This window comes from Sus scrofa, chromosome 14, assembly GCF_054392235.1.
Source record: "Sus scrofa isolate SSC_HxYL_T2T_F1_AM1 chromosome 14, Sscrofa_HxYL_maternal_Yorkshire_Landrace_v2.0, whole genome shotgun sequence".
Taxonomy (NCBI): Eukaryota; Metazoa; Chordata; class Mammalia; order Artiodactyla; family Suidae; genus Sus; species Sus scrofa.
The window spans coordinates 148531644-148545008 of record NC_139396.1 but is presented as its reverse complement, the minus strand read 5'-3'; the positions used below and the strand labels follow the sequence as shown (position 1 = coordinate 148545008).

Genomic DNA, 13365 nt, shown 5'->3' with positions numbered 1-13365 from the left:
TTTTTTTTCATTTAGTGCATATTACAAGAGCACTGAAATTATACACTTAATACCGATTCAAAATTATTAAAACTGTTATTTAATGTCTGAGATGGATAATTTAAAAATGTTTCTATAGTTAAAATATATAAGGAACACACATTTGACAATTTTTAAAGGTGGGGTGTAATGAAAGTCTTGGCCCAGGATCTTTGACAAGTTCCAGGGTAAATTAACGCTCTTAGCAGGCCATTGCTCCCTCCTTACTTCGACTAAAATATAGAAGGATCCTAGTATTCCCTGGGTAATGTTTTACATGCTGAAGATAAAAAGAAATGTACAGCTTCTGTCTTTTCAGGGCTCAGGCTAGAAAGAAAGAACAATATAAATTATAATTAATATTGTTCATCACCTACCTTCCCAAGAATCCAAACCTATTGATTATTCTCCTTTTCCTGAACCTATCCTCTCCCTATTGCCTGTTCCCACCTCCCTAAGACACCTCCATTCAAGTACATGCCTTGATGTATCAAGGTTTTTTTATTTTTATTTTTTGTCAAACTTGTTAATTTCCTTGATCCCTTCCCAGTCCTTACTTCACCTTCTCAAAGAATTTTAAAATGTCCTTTGCTTGGCATGCAACACCATCACATTCTTCTGATTTGCCTCCTTAGCTGCTCCATCTTAATCTCCTTCACTTCAAGGAGTACCTTATATTGAGGACTTCTAAAACTACATTACCAATTCTCACCTCTCCCATATAATTTGGTCTTGCACGAATGGGGTTATAATATAAAATATTATTGTTAATATTATACGGCACAAATGAACCTTTCCACAGAAAAGAAAATCATGGACTTGGAGAACAGACTTGTGGTTGCCACAGGGGAGGCAGAGGGAGTGGGATGGACTGGAAATTTGGGGTTAATAGATGCAAACTATTGCCTTTGGAATAGATAAGCAATGGGATCCTGATGTAGAGCACTGGGGACTATATCTAGTCACTTATGATGGAGCATGATAATGTGAGAAAAAGAATGTATATATATGTATGTGTGACTGGGTCACCTTGCTGTACAGTAGCAAATTTACAGAACACTGTAAACCAGCCATGATAGAAAAAATTAAAAAATCATGAAAAATATTATTAGTAATATTAGTTAAAAGGTGTATTATTAAAGTTAATAAATTTGTCAAGATTTATATAGAGAGAATTATTTGGTAAGAGATGTCATACAGAGAAGGTTATAATTATGCCATTACATACGTTTGGTCACATTTTGTGTTATGTTTAGTTAGGAGAAATTATATGTGTTACAATCAGAGAATTTATGAAGCATGTGCTGTCAGCAAGATGTTAGGGTATAAACAGAGATGATGAAAAAAAAAGAGAGTGTTAAAGAAGTTCTTAATTGGTGGAAGTGCTATTCGTAAGGGTGTAATGGAAATTTGTCAGACATGTGTCAAAGTGAGAACTGTTACACTCCCTGGGAGAAATGGCTGGGCTGGCATTTAATGGGCAGAAGCCAGAGATTCTAAAGGCCCTTCAATGCACAAGATATCCCCCCACCAGGAGCTGTCCTGATTCCTGCACTATATTCAAATGCCTTAGCAAGCACCCGTCTATTATTATCTAAGCCCAACACATCACTACATTCTAATATAAACACTAAGTACGTTTTGCACAGTGATTAACAATGAAGTTTCCAGGAATCCAACTTCTGCGTGTGTTAAGGGAAAACTGTCCTCTGCTTTGTTCTCAACTTTACCATGAACTGTTCACCCTTTCAGAAAATCGCATCGCTATACTACAATGCTGCTCTTCTGGATGAGTCACCATACAACAAACTTCTATCTGTCAGCATCAGTAGCTGTCCTACTTGCGGTAATTCCATGAACAGATGAAAGCATCTGACAGTTTCACTATGTCTTATATCATAGACAAATACAAACATATTAAATACATACTGATTTTTTCATAAATCACGTTCCTTTTATGTCTCGCATTAAGGCATCTTATCGCTTTGCAAAATCATGTATTGATACGTTATATTGGTAGTAAGTTTCATCCCATGCTAATAAAGAGGACGCTACAAAATAGTTATTACAGCATGAAGTTGAGAATTACTGATTTAAATTCCTGGAAGGACAAAAGTGACATGAGCTAATAACACCACCAGAGATCGACAAGTACAGCAGGAAGCTAAAACCAAACAGGAGACGTGCTATTCCCGCCTCTCCTGGTCACTGCAGTTCCTGACTTAGGCTAATAAAATCATGAGAAAGCCCATGTGCAAATAAATAGCATTTAGCAGCAGCAGTACATACGGTCAGGCTTATTTCCCTACTTAGTGGATGGTCTAAAGAGGAATTTGGGGAGGAATTTTTGTAGTAGACAAAGGATAAAATCACAAGGCAAAGGACTTTAGTTGTAAATGAAAGAAAATGCACTAAGCCTGACAGCTAAAATATTCCTGTTCCTTTTACCAACATGATCACTCTCAGGGTAAGAAAACTGAGTTTTTCTTAACTCACACTGCCTCATCATTTTTAAGTTTTAAACATTAATATAATGGAAAGAACGCTAGTCAATTTGGACTCCTGGCAATTTGTATTAGTTTGTTGTCCTCGTCTTGCTCCCACGTACATGGGTTGGGTTTGCCAGAGAGGTGGAAAATTCAGCCTCTAAACATGCAAATCAAAGAAAGTATTTACAAAATTCAGAAGAGATAAATTATCATAGGATGAAACAGTCACCTTGGAGTCCACTGTATCCTCTGAAGTTTTATTCTATAAGACACCACAAATATTTTTCATCCCAATATTTAAATAATAAAAGCATAATTTGAAAAATTTATTAATATATAAAAATAAGCTTTTTTTTTTGGCTGCACTTGCAGCATGTAGAGGCTCCGGGGCCAAGGATCAATCCCATTCCATAGCAGTGTGACCCACGCATTGCAGGACAACACAAATCCCTAAACTGCTGTGCACAAGGGAACTCCCATGAAAAGAAACTTTTGGCGACAAACGACAGTTGTTGGAGTTCCCACTGAAGCACAGTGGAAATGAATCCCATTAGGATCCACGAGGTTGTGTGTTCAATGCCTGGCCTTGCTAAGTGGGTTAAGAATCCGGCATTGCCGTGAGCTGTGGTGTAGGTCGGCAGCTATAGCTCCAATTAAGACTCCTAGCCTGGGAACCTCCATATGCTATGGGTGCGGCTGTAAAAAAAAAAAGAAAAAAAAAAAAAGAAAATGACAGTTGCAAAAGATAATTAAAATATAACTCATGATCCATTGTTTTTAAGTTATTTAATAAGGATGTTTTCAGGATTCTTTAAAAAGCTTTCAATAAAATAAAATAATGGCCTTGAAAATAATATATTTTTATACTTATTATTCATGAAGTAGAGATTAAACTATATTAAGCTTCCATGTCAATGCCTTTGTTCGAATGATCTATTGTATATTAATAGACCATACAAATGCTTAATTCACAACTTTGTGAATGAGAAATTTGGAAGAATTTGGATATGTGGTTCATCTCCTGAGTCATACTGTGTCACCTGGGAGACTGGGGATGAAAAATCCACTTCCACGATGGCTTTTTAGTTATATATCTCTTATCTTAATGCTTCTCTCTCTCTCTCTGTTTTTACTTCTCTCCTTTTTATTCCTTCACTTTCCTTCTATCCACAACGTGGAGGTCTCAGGGAAGCCACTTTCCTACATGGTAGCTGACGCACCCTGAATACTCTAAGCACAAGTGTTCTATGAGACAAGTAGAAGATACCCATTTGTTAAGGCCTGGGACTAGGAACTGGCATGGTGTCATTTCCACACTGAACAAGAAGACAAAGCCATCAGAGACCTCACTCTAATTCAAAGGAAGAGGACATAAAGTCACTTAGCGTTTTGAATAATGCCAAAGAATCTGTGCTCCTCTTAAGTCCAATACATCTTGTTTGAAGCAATAATGAAAATTATTCAATTTCCTGTCTACTATTGACACTTACTTAAACATGAACATATACATATAAAGCACCATGCTAAGAGCTACATAAAAGTCTTTTACTTCAAGGAATTAAAAATTTCACTGAAAAAACTGAAAATGCAGCTATAAACAGTTAAACAACTAGTTTCCAGGTAATATTTTAAACTAGTCAAGGAGAAAATGAGAATGATAGGAGTGAGAAGCAGATTTATTAGACATCCACAGATTTCCATTCTTTCTACAACAGCAATGCCAATCTCTTGCCTGTGCAAAAGACTGGAAAACATCCCCTGTTTTGACAAAATGTCAATAATGAATAGAATGTTTCAAACTGCATAGACTGCATTCAGTTCTGAGGATAAACAGATTTACAGGGACAAATATGGAGGGCTATTTCATGGTCTCACAAGAGAAACCAGAGATAATCATATTTAATATTAGCATTCAAGATACATTATCTAAACGTAGAAAGAATACATAAAGTGATGTGACCTAGGCACATTTAAGACTGCATGTGTAGGTAGACCCCATGAATAATTTTTTTTTCATGAACATTAATAAAACTAACATTTATTTAGTGTGGGCTACGTGCCAAGTAATGTGCTATATTGTTGTGGAGGTATAAAGATTTAAAAAGACATTATCTGGGCGTTTCCGTCGTGGCGCAGTGGTTAACGAATCCGACTAGGAACCATGAGGTTGCGGGTTCGATCCCTGCCCTTGCTCAGCGGGTTAACAATCCGGCATCTACAGCTCCGATTGGACCCCTAGCCTGGGAACCTCCATATGCCGTGGGAGCGGCCCAAGAAATGGCAAAAAGACAAAAAATAAAAATAATAAAATAAAATAAAAAGACATTATCTTAGCCAACAGGAACTTAGAGAAGCGGGAGAGAGATGAGTAAACAGGCAATTCTAATAACAGCCTGACAAGCCTGACCCAATACGGGTCAGTGCAGGCTGCCTTAGGACAAAAGGGAAATAACGACACGGCCGGTCACAAGGATGTGGGTATTACTGTTGTTTGAGGATGAAGACCACTTTTGAGTAATGGAAGAGTTAGTAAACTTCCTAAACAGAGGGGCAAAAGTTGTGGACAGATCTGGAAAGAGAAATCATGGTGGATTCAGGGCAAAGTCAGTGTGGTTTAGGGAGAATTTGGGGAAGAATTCATTTTGAAAGATCCACCTTAGGGAGATAACGATGACCATGATCATACCACGTAGTGCCTTTTATTTGATGCAGATTGATATGCATTTCCTACAGCAAGCCACAAGGAGGCACTAATGGGCAAAATAAATCAACGCAATAATTTCAGATGACTGCTTATATGTGCATAGCCACAAATATAAAAGCATACTTGTAATTAGCCAGTATAACATTTTTGAAAAGTCACATATCAGAGCACAAAAATAAAAGCACATGAAAGCTTTCAAAGTCATAAATCTGAAGCGTTTTCTTTATGAGCTAAATGTGTTTTTTTCAGTTACTTGCATTTATTAGATTACCTATTGATTTAGTGTTTATAGTTTTAGTGTTATAATTATTATCTACAGTGACAAGTATAAACTATTATTTTAAAAGTGACTACTACTAAGGCTTCAGCTCTAGTTTTTAATTAGAAACTATATATTTAAATTGATAAAAACAGACTTTTCCATTTCACTAAACTGAAGGGAAATCTACATTCACGATAAACTTATAATAATTCATCTATAATAAAAACCCAAAACTGATGTAGAAAATAAGATAAACTTAGAAAAAAGTCCATGTTTGTTGAAATAAAACTTTGACAGACAGCAAAGATTTCTTTTCTAATTTTTTGACTTAATAAAATGTAATGGAATAGTCAGTTATAACAATGTAACCATTACAAATATTTACTATTTATTTACTCTAGGTCACAAAAGATGTATGCAGGGTAGTATATTCTCATTCTGATGCTCTGAGATTATATGAGACCTGAGTATGCTGCTTTTTTAAGGTTTTGCCCTTTAAAAAATGACATTTTACTGTCAATTAACAGGAGTGGTTATACACATGTTTCCATCATTCTGGTTCTTCTAAATACTTCCTGCATTCTACAAGCCAACTGTCCATGTTTACTTGCACTGGGCAAGTATATTTCATAAATAGATGGGGAAACAGAATGTTACTGGTGTTCTAGAGATAAAATGCCCATCAGAACCTAATATTGTTGGTCAGTACAAATATTTCTAGGAAACTGGCATTTAGCTCACATGACATTTGGTGAATTGTTTTCCAGTCATTGAGAATGATGAATGATTTTATCACCTCAAATATATAATGAGAAAAATACAAAAGAGAAATATCTCTCTCTTTAGTCTATAGGTAAAACCACAAACGATTTCTGGAAGGTACTTTTGAAAAGAGAAATGCTGTCTTTAAAGCTATGAAAATATGTAAAATTATATAAAGGGCAAAAAGTGCAAAGAGTTGTTCTTTACTAACAATTATTTAGGGTTCTGCTTTGTAACATAAATATTTTAAAATCTATAACAAACTTGTTCACAAGATGGTCCCTGAGTGCATTGAAAATAAGTTCCTACAACCTGTCTTACAACGTTTTTAATCAAGAAAAACTACAGTCTTCATGACCACAATGGTAGATAGCTGAAGTGTCTGCTTCCTGCTAGTATCACTGGGTTGGCCAATTTCATGTTGCATATACAGAATTTACACACTGTTGCTATACAGAAGAAAGGTCACTTCAGTATTAACCAACCATTGACAAATAACAAAGGAACTTTAAAAGTCAACTTCAGGAGTTCCTGTCGTGGCGCAGTGGTTGACGAATCCGACTAGGAACCGTGAGGTTGCAGGTTCGGTCCCTGCCCTTGCTCAGTGGGTTAACGATCCGGCCCGGCGTTGCCGTGAGCTGTGGTGTAGGTTGCAGATGCGGCTCGGATCCTGCGTTGCTGTGCCTCTGGCGTAGGCCGGTGGCTACAGCTCCGATTCAACCCCTAGCCTGGGAACCTCCATATGCCGCGGGAGCGGCCCAAGAAATAGCAACAACAACAACAAAAGACAAAAAAGACAAAAGACAAAAAAAAAAAAAAAAAAAAAAAAGTCAACTTCAAAGTAAATAATTACAGCAAATTGGTCAAAGGTACCATTTCATCGTCTTATGATTCCCTATAGAAGTACATTTAATACTTCCTAGCAAGATGCTTATGTAAAAGCCCCTCCTCTCTAATTTCTCATAATCTGTATGACTTTCGTGAATGCTTTGGTCATCTTTTCAAACTTTTGTTTTAATTCATGCTGACTTTGGGAACACTGGTCTTCCCCTTATGAACTAGGTGGTGGCCAATAGCTGAAGCTAGGGCTTGTGGGTAAGTAAGTGTTTCTTCATGCAACCCAAGAGAACACTTAAAACTGATTCTTGTTCTGCCTAGAGGTAAGTCCACTTATCGCAGCACGAGCAGTTATTCTTAACACCACACATTCCATAAAGTCAAATTGAAATGTGCTCAAGGTTATACATTAGGAGACTGACTTAGGTTACTGGTCCAAAAAGACTACTTCGGAGAGAATCTATCCAAGTTGGAATAATCAATAAACTAAATGGCAACAATAAGGACAAGTTAATAGTTATAATAATAGTAATAAATTCAAACATTTTAGTAAGCTTTTCTCTCTTATGAAGCAGCATTTAGTGCTTTTAAGATGGCTGACTTAAGTGTGTCACTTACTTTTTACTGGAAAAAGAAAGAAAAAGTACAGAAGAAATTTTAAAAGAAAAAGCAGCATTCCAATCCCTTTACCTTCTATTTTCCTCTCTGGTTTCTTTAAAAATCTTTTTAAATCCACCTGGTAAATTTTCCTATTCAAGCAAACATATGTGTGTGTGCATGTATGTATATTCTACTGGGAGTTACGTGTTTTGCTTCACTCATGTCATTAAATATCAGATTATCTCCCAGATTTGATGCTTCTTTAGTAATTAATGATACATACCTATTGAGTATGTTATATTCAGACAGTAACCTGATGTAAAGGAAACAGTCTTCGGACCAATAAAATTTTATTTATATCTAAATCATGATAAACAAAGACAAGACGAGCAAAACCTCCATGATGTGAACAAACAGCACACAGACTGAACGACCAGCCTGTTTGGAAAATAAATGTCCAATTATATCTACTCTGCAGACACTAAGGCCTCAAAGTCTTTGAACATATTGTGATGAAGGTCACTGAACTGATTTATTCTGCATGTGCACAGCTGAAGTACTATAATAATGAAATCGCGTCCGCCTGGAAGAAAATCGTCCAGCGTTAAGTCGCCAATGGCCATGTTAATAAGGATTCCTACCTAACTTGGCTGAGAGAAGCTTCCAGCTCAAATGCTATTAATTTATTTAGTAATTCTAAAACTCACAAGTGAAAGAAGGAGAAGAGATACTTTCTAAAGAAACACAGATAATTCAGGAGGTCTATTGTTGTTCTCTTTAACAATAGAGCTTTTAGTCCTATTCTCTAATTTACTGTCACTTTATCACTTTTATCTTCCACTTTAAGTCTGTTTCTTTTATTGGACTATCTATTCAGCTGATAATTCATTTAGACTTTTGAAGTTCTATGCCATAAAAATTCCATTTAACTGCTTCCTAAATGGTGGTTAATCTGCACAAATTTTAAATTTGACCTTAATGGAACAGCTTATTCCTGAAGTTATTAGGACATTGGAAAACAGATCATGTCCTTAAAAGTGTACTTATTGTAAAGGTTTTTTTTAATCATCCACAAAATGAATTTTGCACGGAGAGATATTTGCAAAGTGCGTTTTTTTTTTAAATAATAAAATGCAGAGTCATTTTCCCATTTGAATTCCTTCTGCACAGCTCAGAATCTCACTCAAGCATCAGATGAGGTGTCAAAGTGCTTTGTTAACAAACTTATTTCCCAGATGTGGATAGAACAGGGACAGAAGGCTCAAATGCTCTAACATACCTAACAATTCAATTACAGTTATCTTATGGTGCCATCACATATTTTTCTTCAACAATCAAACAACCTCAGCTGGAAACCTCTAGCAATAACATAAATAAAGGACCATCTGGCTAGAATAATTAAGGAAGGCTGGAAATAAAACATTAATTAGTGCAGTATTTCAAACGACCTTCAGAGGCCTTATTATGAAATTATATCCAAACAGGTAATCATTTATTTCATGTTACTGTTAAATTTAACTAGGCATGAATAAATACAAATACCAAAATTTACTCTGTCAATGAGGACTAGTGACTTAAAATGATAATGACATTATATTTCATTTAAATTAAAGTGACAAATAAATAATTGAAAAGTCACCCACCAACTTTCAAAATTTGCATTACTTAAATATCATAGAATTTTAACACTGAAAGGACCTTCGGAGAGCACAACTCCTCAATTTATGGATGAGGAAACACAGGCTCAGAGAGATTAAATGATTTCCCAAGGTCACACCTAGAAGCAAATGCAGATCTAATTTTCACTCTAGAAATATTCTGTGCACTGACTATAAGAACTTACATGTAAATGTTCCACACAAAGTGTGGTGGTTGGTATTTGGCCACTCCACTGAATTAAAATAAAATTTAAAATTCTGTTTCAAAATTTCACAAAACCTGCTAATGTATGAAATTACAGGGCCACGTAATGAGACAATACCTAAAGCAATAAATACCTTAAGAAAATATGCGCCAGAGATGACTAGCTATCCATCTGTGGTTGGAAATACTCTTTTAAGGCAGTTTATTACTATTTTACACAAATGAAATACAGCAGATGTGGATGTGTAACATATTTTTTAAGAAGTAGCTGTGACTTCACTAAATATTTACTATTCTGCTCACTGGAAGACCTAGGGGGTAGAAAGAGGTCCTTGACTCACTATATGGAGGCAAATAGGTTACTGGCAGGAGCACCTACTTTAAACTGGTCCAGGAAATAAATTCATTACTAAAATTAGCATTTCTATATTATCTAATGAAAGGCCCAAAGCCGATATGATGGAGACTAATTTTCACGCTATAGCATCCATTATTATAAGGCATCAACATATAATTTTAAAGGAGCATTATAATAAAATTATATCTGTTCCTTAAAATAAGTATAACTCTGAGACCCATTTAATAAATTCATCTCGGAGTTCCCACGTGACTCAGTGGTTAACAAATCTGACTAGGAACCATGAGGTTGCAGGTTCGATCCATGGCCTCACTCAGTGGGTTAAGGATCTGACGTTGCCATGAGCTGTGGTATAGGTCGCAGATGTGGTTTGGATCCCGCGTTGCTGTGGCTCTGGCATAGGCCGGAGGCTACAGCTCCAATTAGACCCCTAGCCTGGGAACCTCCATATGCCGCAGGTGCGGCCCTATAAGAGACAAAAAGACAAAAATAAATAAATAAATAAAAATAAAAAAATAAAATCATCCCCTTTAAAAGTCTTCCATAACTTCCAATATTCTCTGGGCTTAAGTGCATTATCATGCAAGTTAAAAGTTTGAAAAAACATACAAAGGAGAATACATGGGCTGGAGCAGAATACAGACAAAAGAACATGGGATCTGAAGGCAGAAATCTGATTTCAAGGACCAATTTTGCCTTGAGATGCCAAGGACTAAAACATGTCTGTGTTCATCTTCACCACCGTTGCTCTTCCACTTCTACGTCCAACACAATTGGGTTGGGTGGCAGGAAAGGAGTGGGACTTCAAGAACAGTTCAATAACAACTTCAGGCTAATTCCACCCTGAATCACTGGCAGAAACAAACACAAGAAATAAAACTGCTAGATAAACTTTCAGAGCATGTTTCTAACGGCTGCTGTTGTCAAGTCTCCCAGCAGACATACTATGGATCCACATGGTATGACAGAGGTCTTTGCTTCTTAATGTTCGTGGCAAGAATCCAGTTGGTTACATGCCAAAATTCTTAGCAAATCCTGTGGTGCTTGAACTGCATAAAAAAGGAAAAATCTCTGGAAGTATATGTATACATATATTTCCTAGCGGAAACCACTAGGAATGAAGTGGGAACCGTGTAGGATGAGGAACAAGGGATGGAGAAAATATTTCACGGTATTACTTTTTGGATGACTTCCTCCTAGAGGCACAGAGTTTTACATTAATACATTTTTTTCCCTCTGATGAAAAAACTACAGGTTTAAACAGAGAATGCATATAGTTTCTCACTTAAGGTATAAGGTCTCTTGGAAATGTGAATGAACAAGCTGGCCATATACCCTCCCGCTGTTGAACATGGAAAACACAATAAGCAATAAAAATCTTAAGGGTTTTATAGAGTCTCTTGGAAGAATAAATTATTCAGCCTGTCCATTAGGCTTGAGGGATGAGGCAAATTTCTTGACACCTCAGATAGTGTCACCGACCATATATTCTCTAAACTCAGCTGAGATATAATGTCAGAAGTGATAATATCTGATTCTTGTTTTGCAAATACCTAGTTCAGAAGTGTGAGTGTGTCACCAGAAATTTTAGATAAAATGCTGGGCACTGAAAGAGATTTTAAGAATGAGCTTACTAGAACAAAGCTTTCCTCAAATAATCCTGCACAGCAAATGCAGAATGATAATGACAGTTACCACTCATTGTTTGCCCTACACGTTGCTTTCAAGCACCGTACACACAGTTTTCTAATTGCCATGAAATCCTGCTCAGTATGGATGAGGAGAGGCATTGAGGCATACTAATAGTTAACATTCATTTAGGATTTACCTTGGGCCAAATTTGACATTCATTCATTTGAAAATTCTCATAGCACGCCGCACTAGGTACTACGCAAGTGTCATTTAAAAGCCATCAAATCTTAAAAGTAGTAGATGGTTAGACAAGGATATGAATCCAGGTCTGTCTGCCTCCAAGCCTGTATACTACGTGATGAAAGTATACTGGGTTTGGAATAAAACCCGAATATGAAAATTTTTGTATAGATGACTCTGAGCAAAGATACTTTATCTCTTTGAGATTTATTTCCTTTAAGTGTAAAAAAATGTGCTTAAAATGTTTACGCACAATATTGTTGTGTGAATTAAATGCAAGAATACAGCAGTGTTTGGAATAATGGGTGGCTCATGGTTGTTACACTAGTTCAGTTTGGCTGTTATAACAAAGCAACAGAAATGATTAATGAACAAAAGAGTTTATTTCTATATCACAAAACAGTTTTAAAGTGATTAGTTCAGAATGCTCAGCAGCTCTGTTCCTTGCCATTCAGGACATATGTTTCTTTGCAAATTGTTAAGTGTTTCCCTTTCTCAAGCATTAGTTCTCAAACGTTTTGGTCTGAGGACTCCTTTTCCCTCTTAAAATATATTAAGGATCTCCCAAAGCTTTTGATTTTTGTGGACCATGGCTACAAATTTACCATATTAGAAATTTAACATTAGGGGCGCAGTGGTTAACGAATCCGATTAGGAACCATGAGGTTGCGGGTTCGATCCTTGCCCTTGCTCAGCGGGTTAACGATCCGGGGTTGCCGTGAGCTGTGGTGTAGGTTGCAGACGTGGCTCGGATCCTGCGTTGCTGTGGCTCTGGTGTAGGCTGGCAGCTACAGCTCTGATTCGACCCCTAGCTTGGGAACCTCCCATATGCCGAGGGAGCGGCCCAAGAAATGGCAAAAAAAAAAAAAAAAAAAAAAAAAAAAAAAAAGACAACTAAGGAAAAAGCCTGCTGTTCATGGTGTGAAGAACCCAGAGGGAGTTCCCTTGTGGCACCGCGGGTTAACGATTCTGCATTGTCACTGCTGTGGCACGGGGTTCGATCCCTGGCCTGGGAACTTCCACATGCCGTAGGTGCAGTCGTCCCCCCCTGCCCCCCCAAAAAAGAAATTTAACATTAGAAATAAAATTTATTTAATATTAGAAATAAAACCTAAGCATTTGAAAAAACATTCATTTGAAATAGCAAAAGTAATGCATTTTAATGAAAACATTAACAAAACTAAAAGTCTGTGAGAAGAGTGGCATTGTTTTATGTTTGCAAATCTTTCAGTCTAGCTTAATAGAAGATGACTGAATTCTCATATATGCTTCTGCTTTCAATGTGTTACGGCACACAATTTTGGTTGAAAAATATGAAGAAAATCCAGAGGCACAAACATGTAGTTGGAAAGAAAAGCAAACGTATTATTTATTTACATATTTCAATTTTATCTGTATTGAACAGAAGACATTGGGACAGGTCTTATTTTTGTTACTATTCTTAAAATTTGGGGGTCAGATATTTTGAGGTAGAGCTTACATACTGTAAAGTTCACCCTTAAGTTATAGGGAGCTTCGTTTGTTTGTTCTGGCTGTAAGTGTGCAGCAGGATCTCAGTTTACAGACCAGGGATTGAACCCAGGCCACAGCAGTGAAAGCA

The 13365-nt window shown here is 36.6% G+C and overlaps 1 protein-coding gene across 9 annotated transcripts in view; it reads right to left on the bottom strand.

The window, feature by feature from the left end:
* The window catches only part of ATRNL1 (attractin like 1), a 770027-nt gene that overhangs the window by 303917 nt on the left and 452745 nt on the right, over positions 1-13365 (bottom strand). The gene's annotated exons all lie outside the window — the stretch shown is intronic.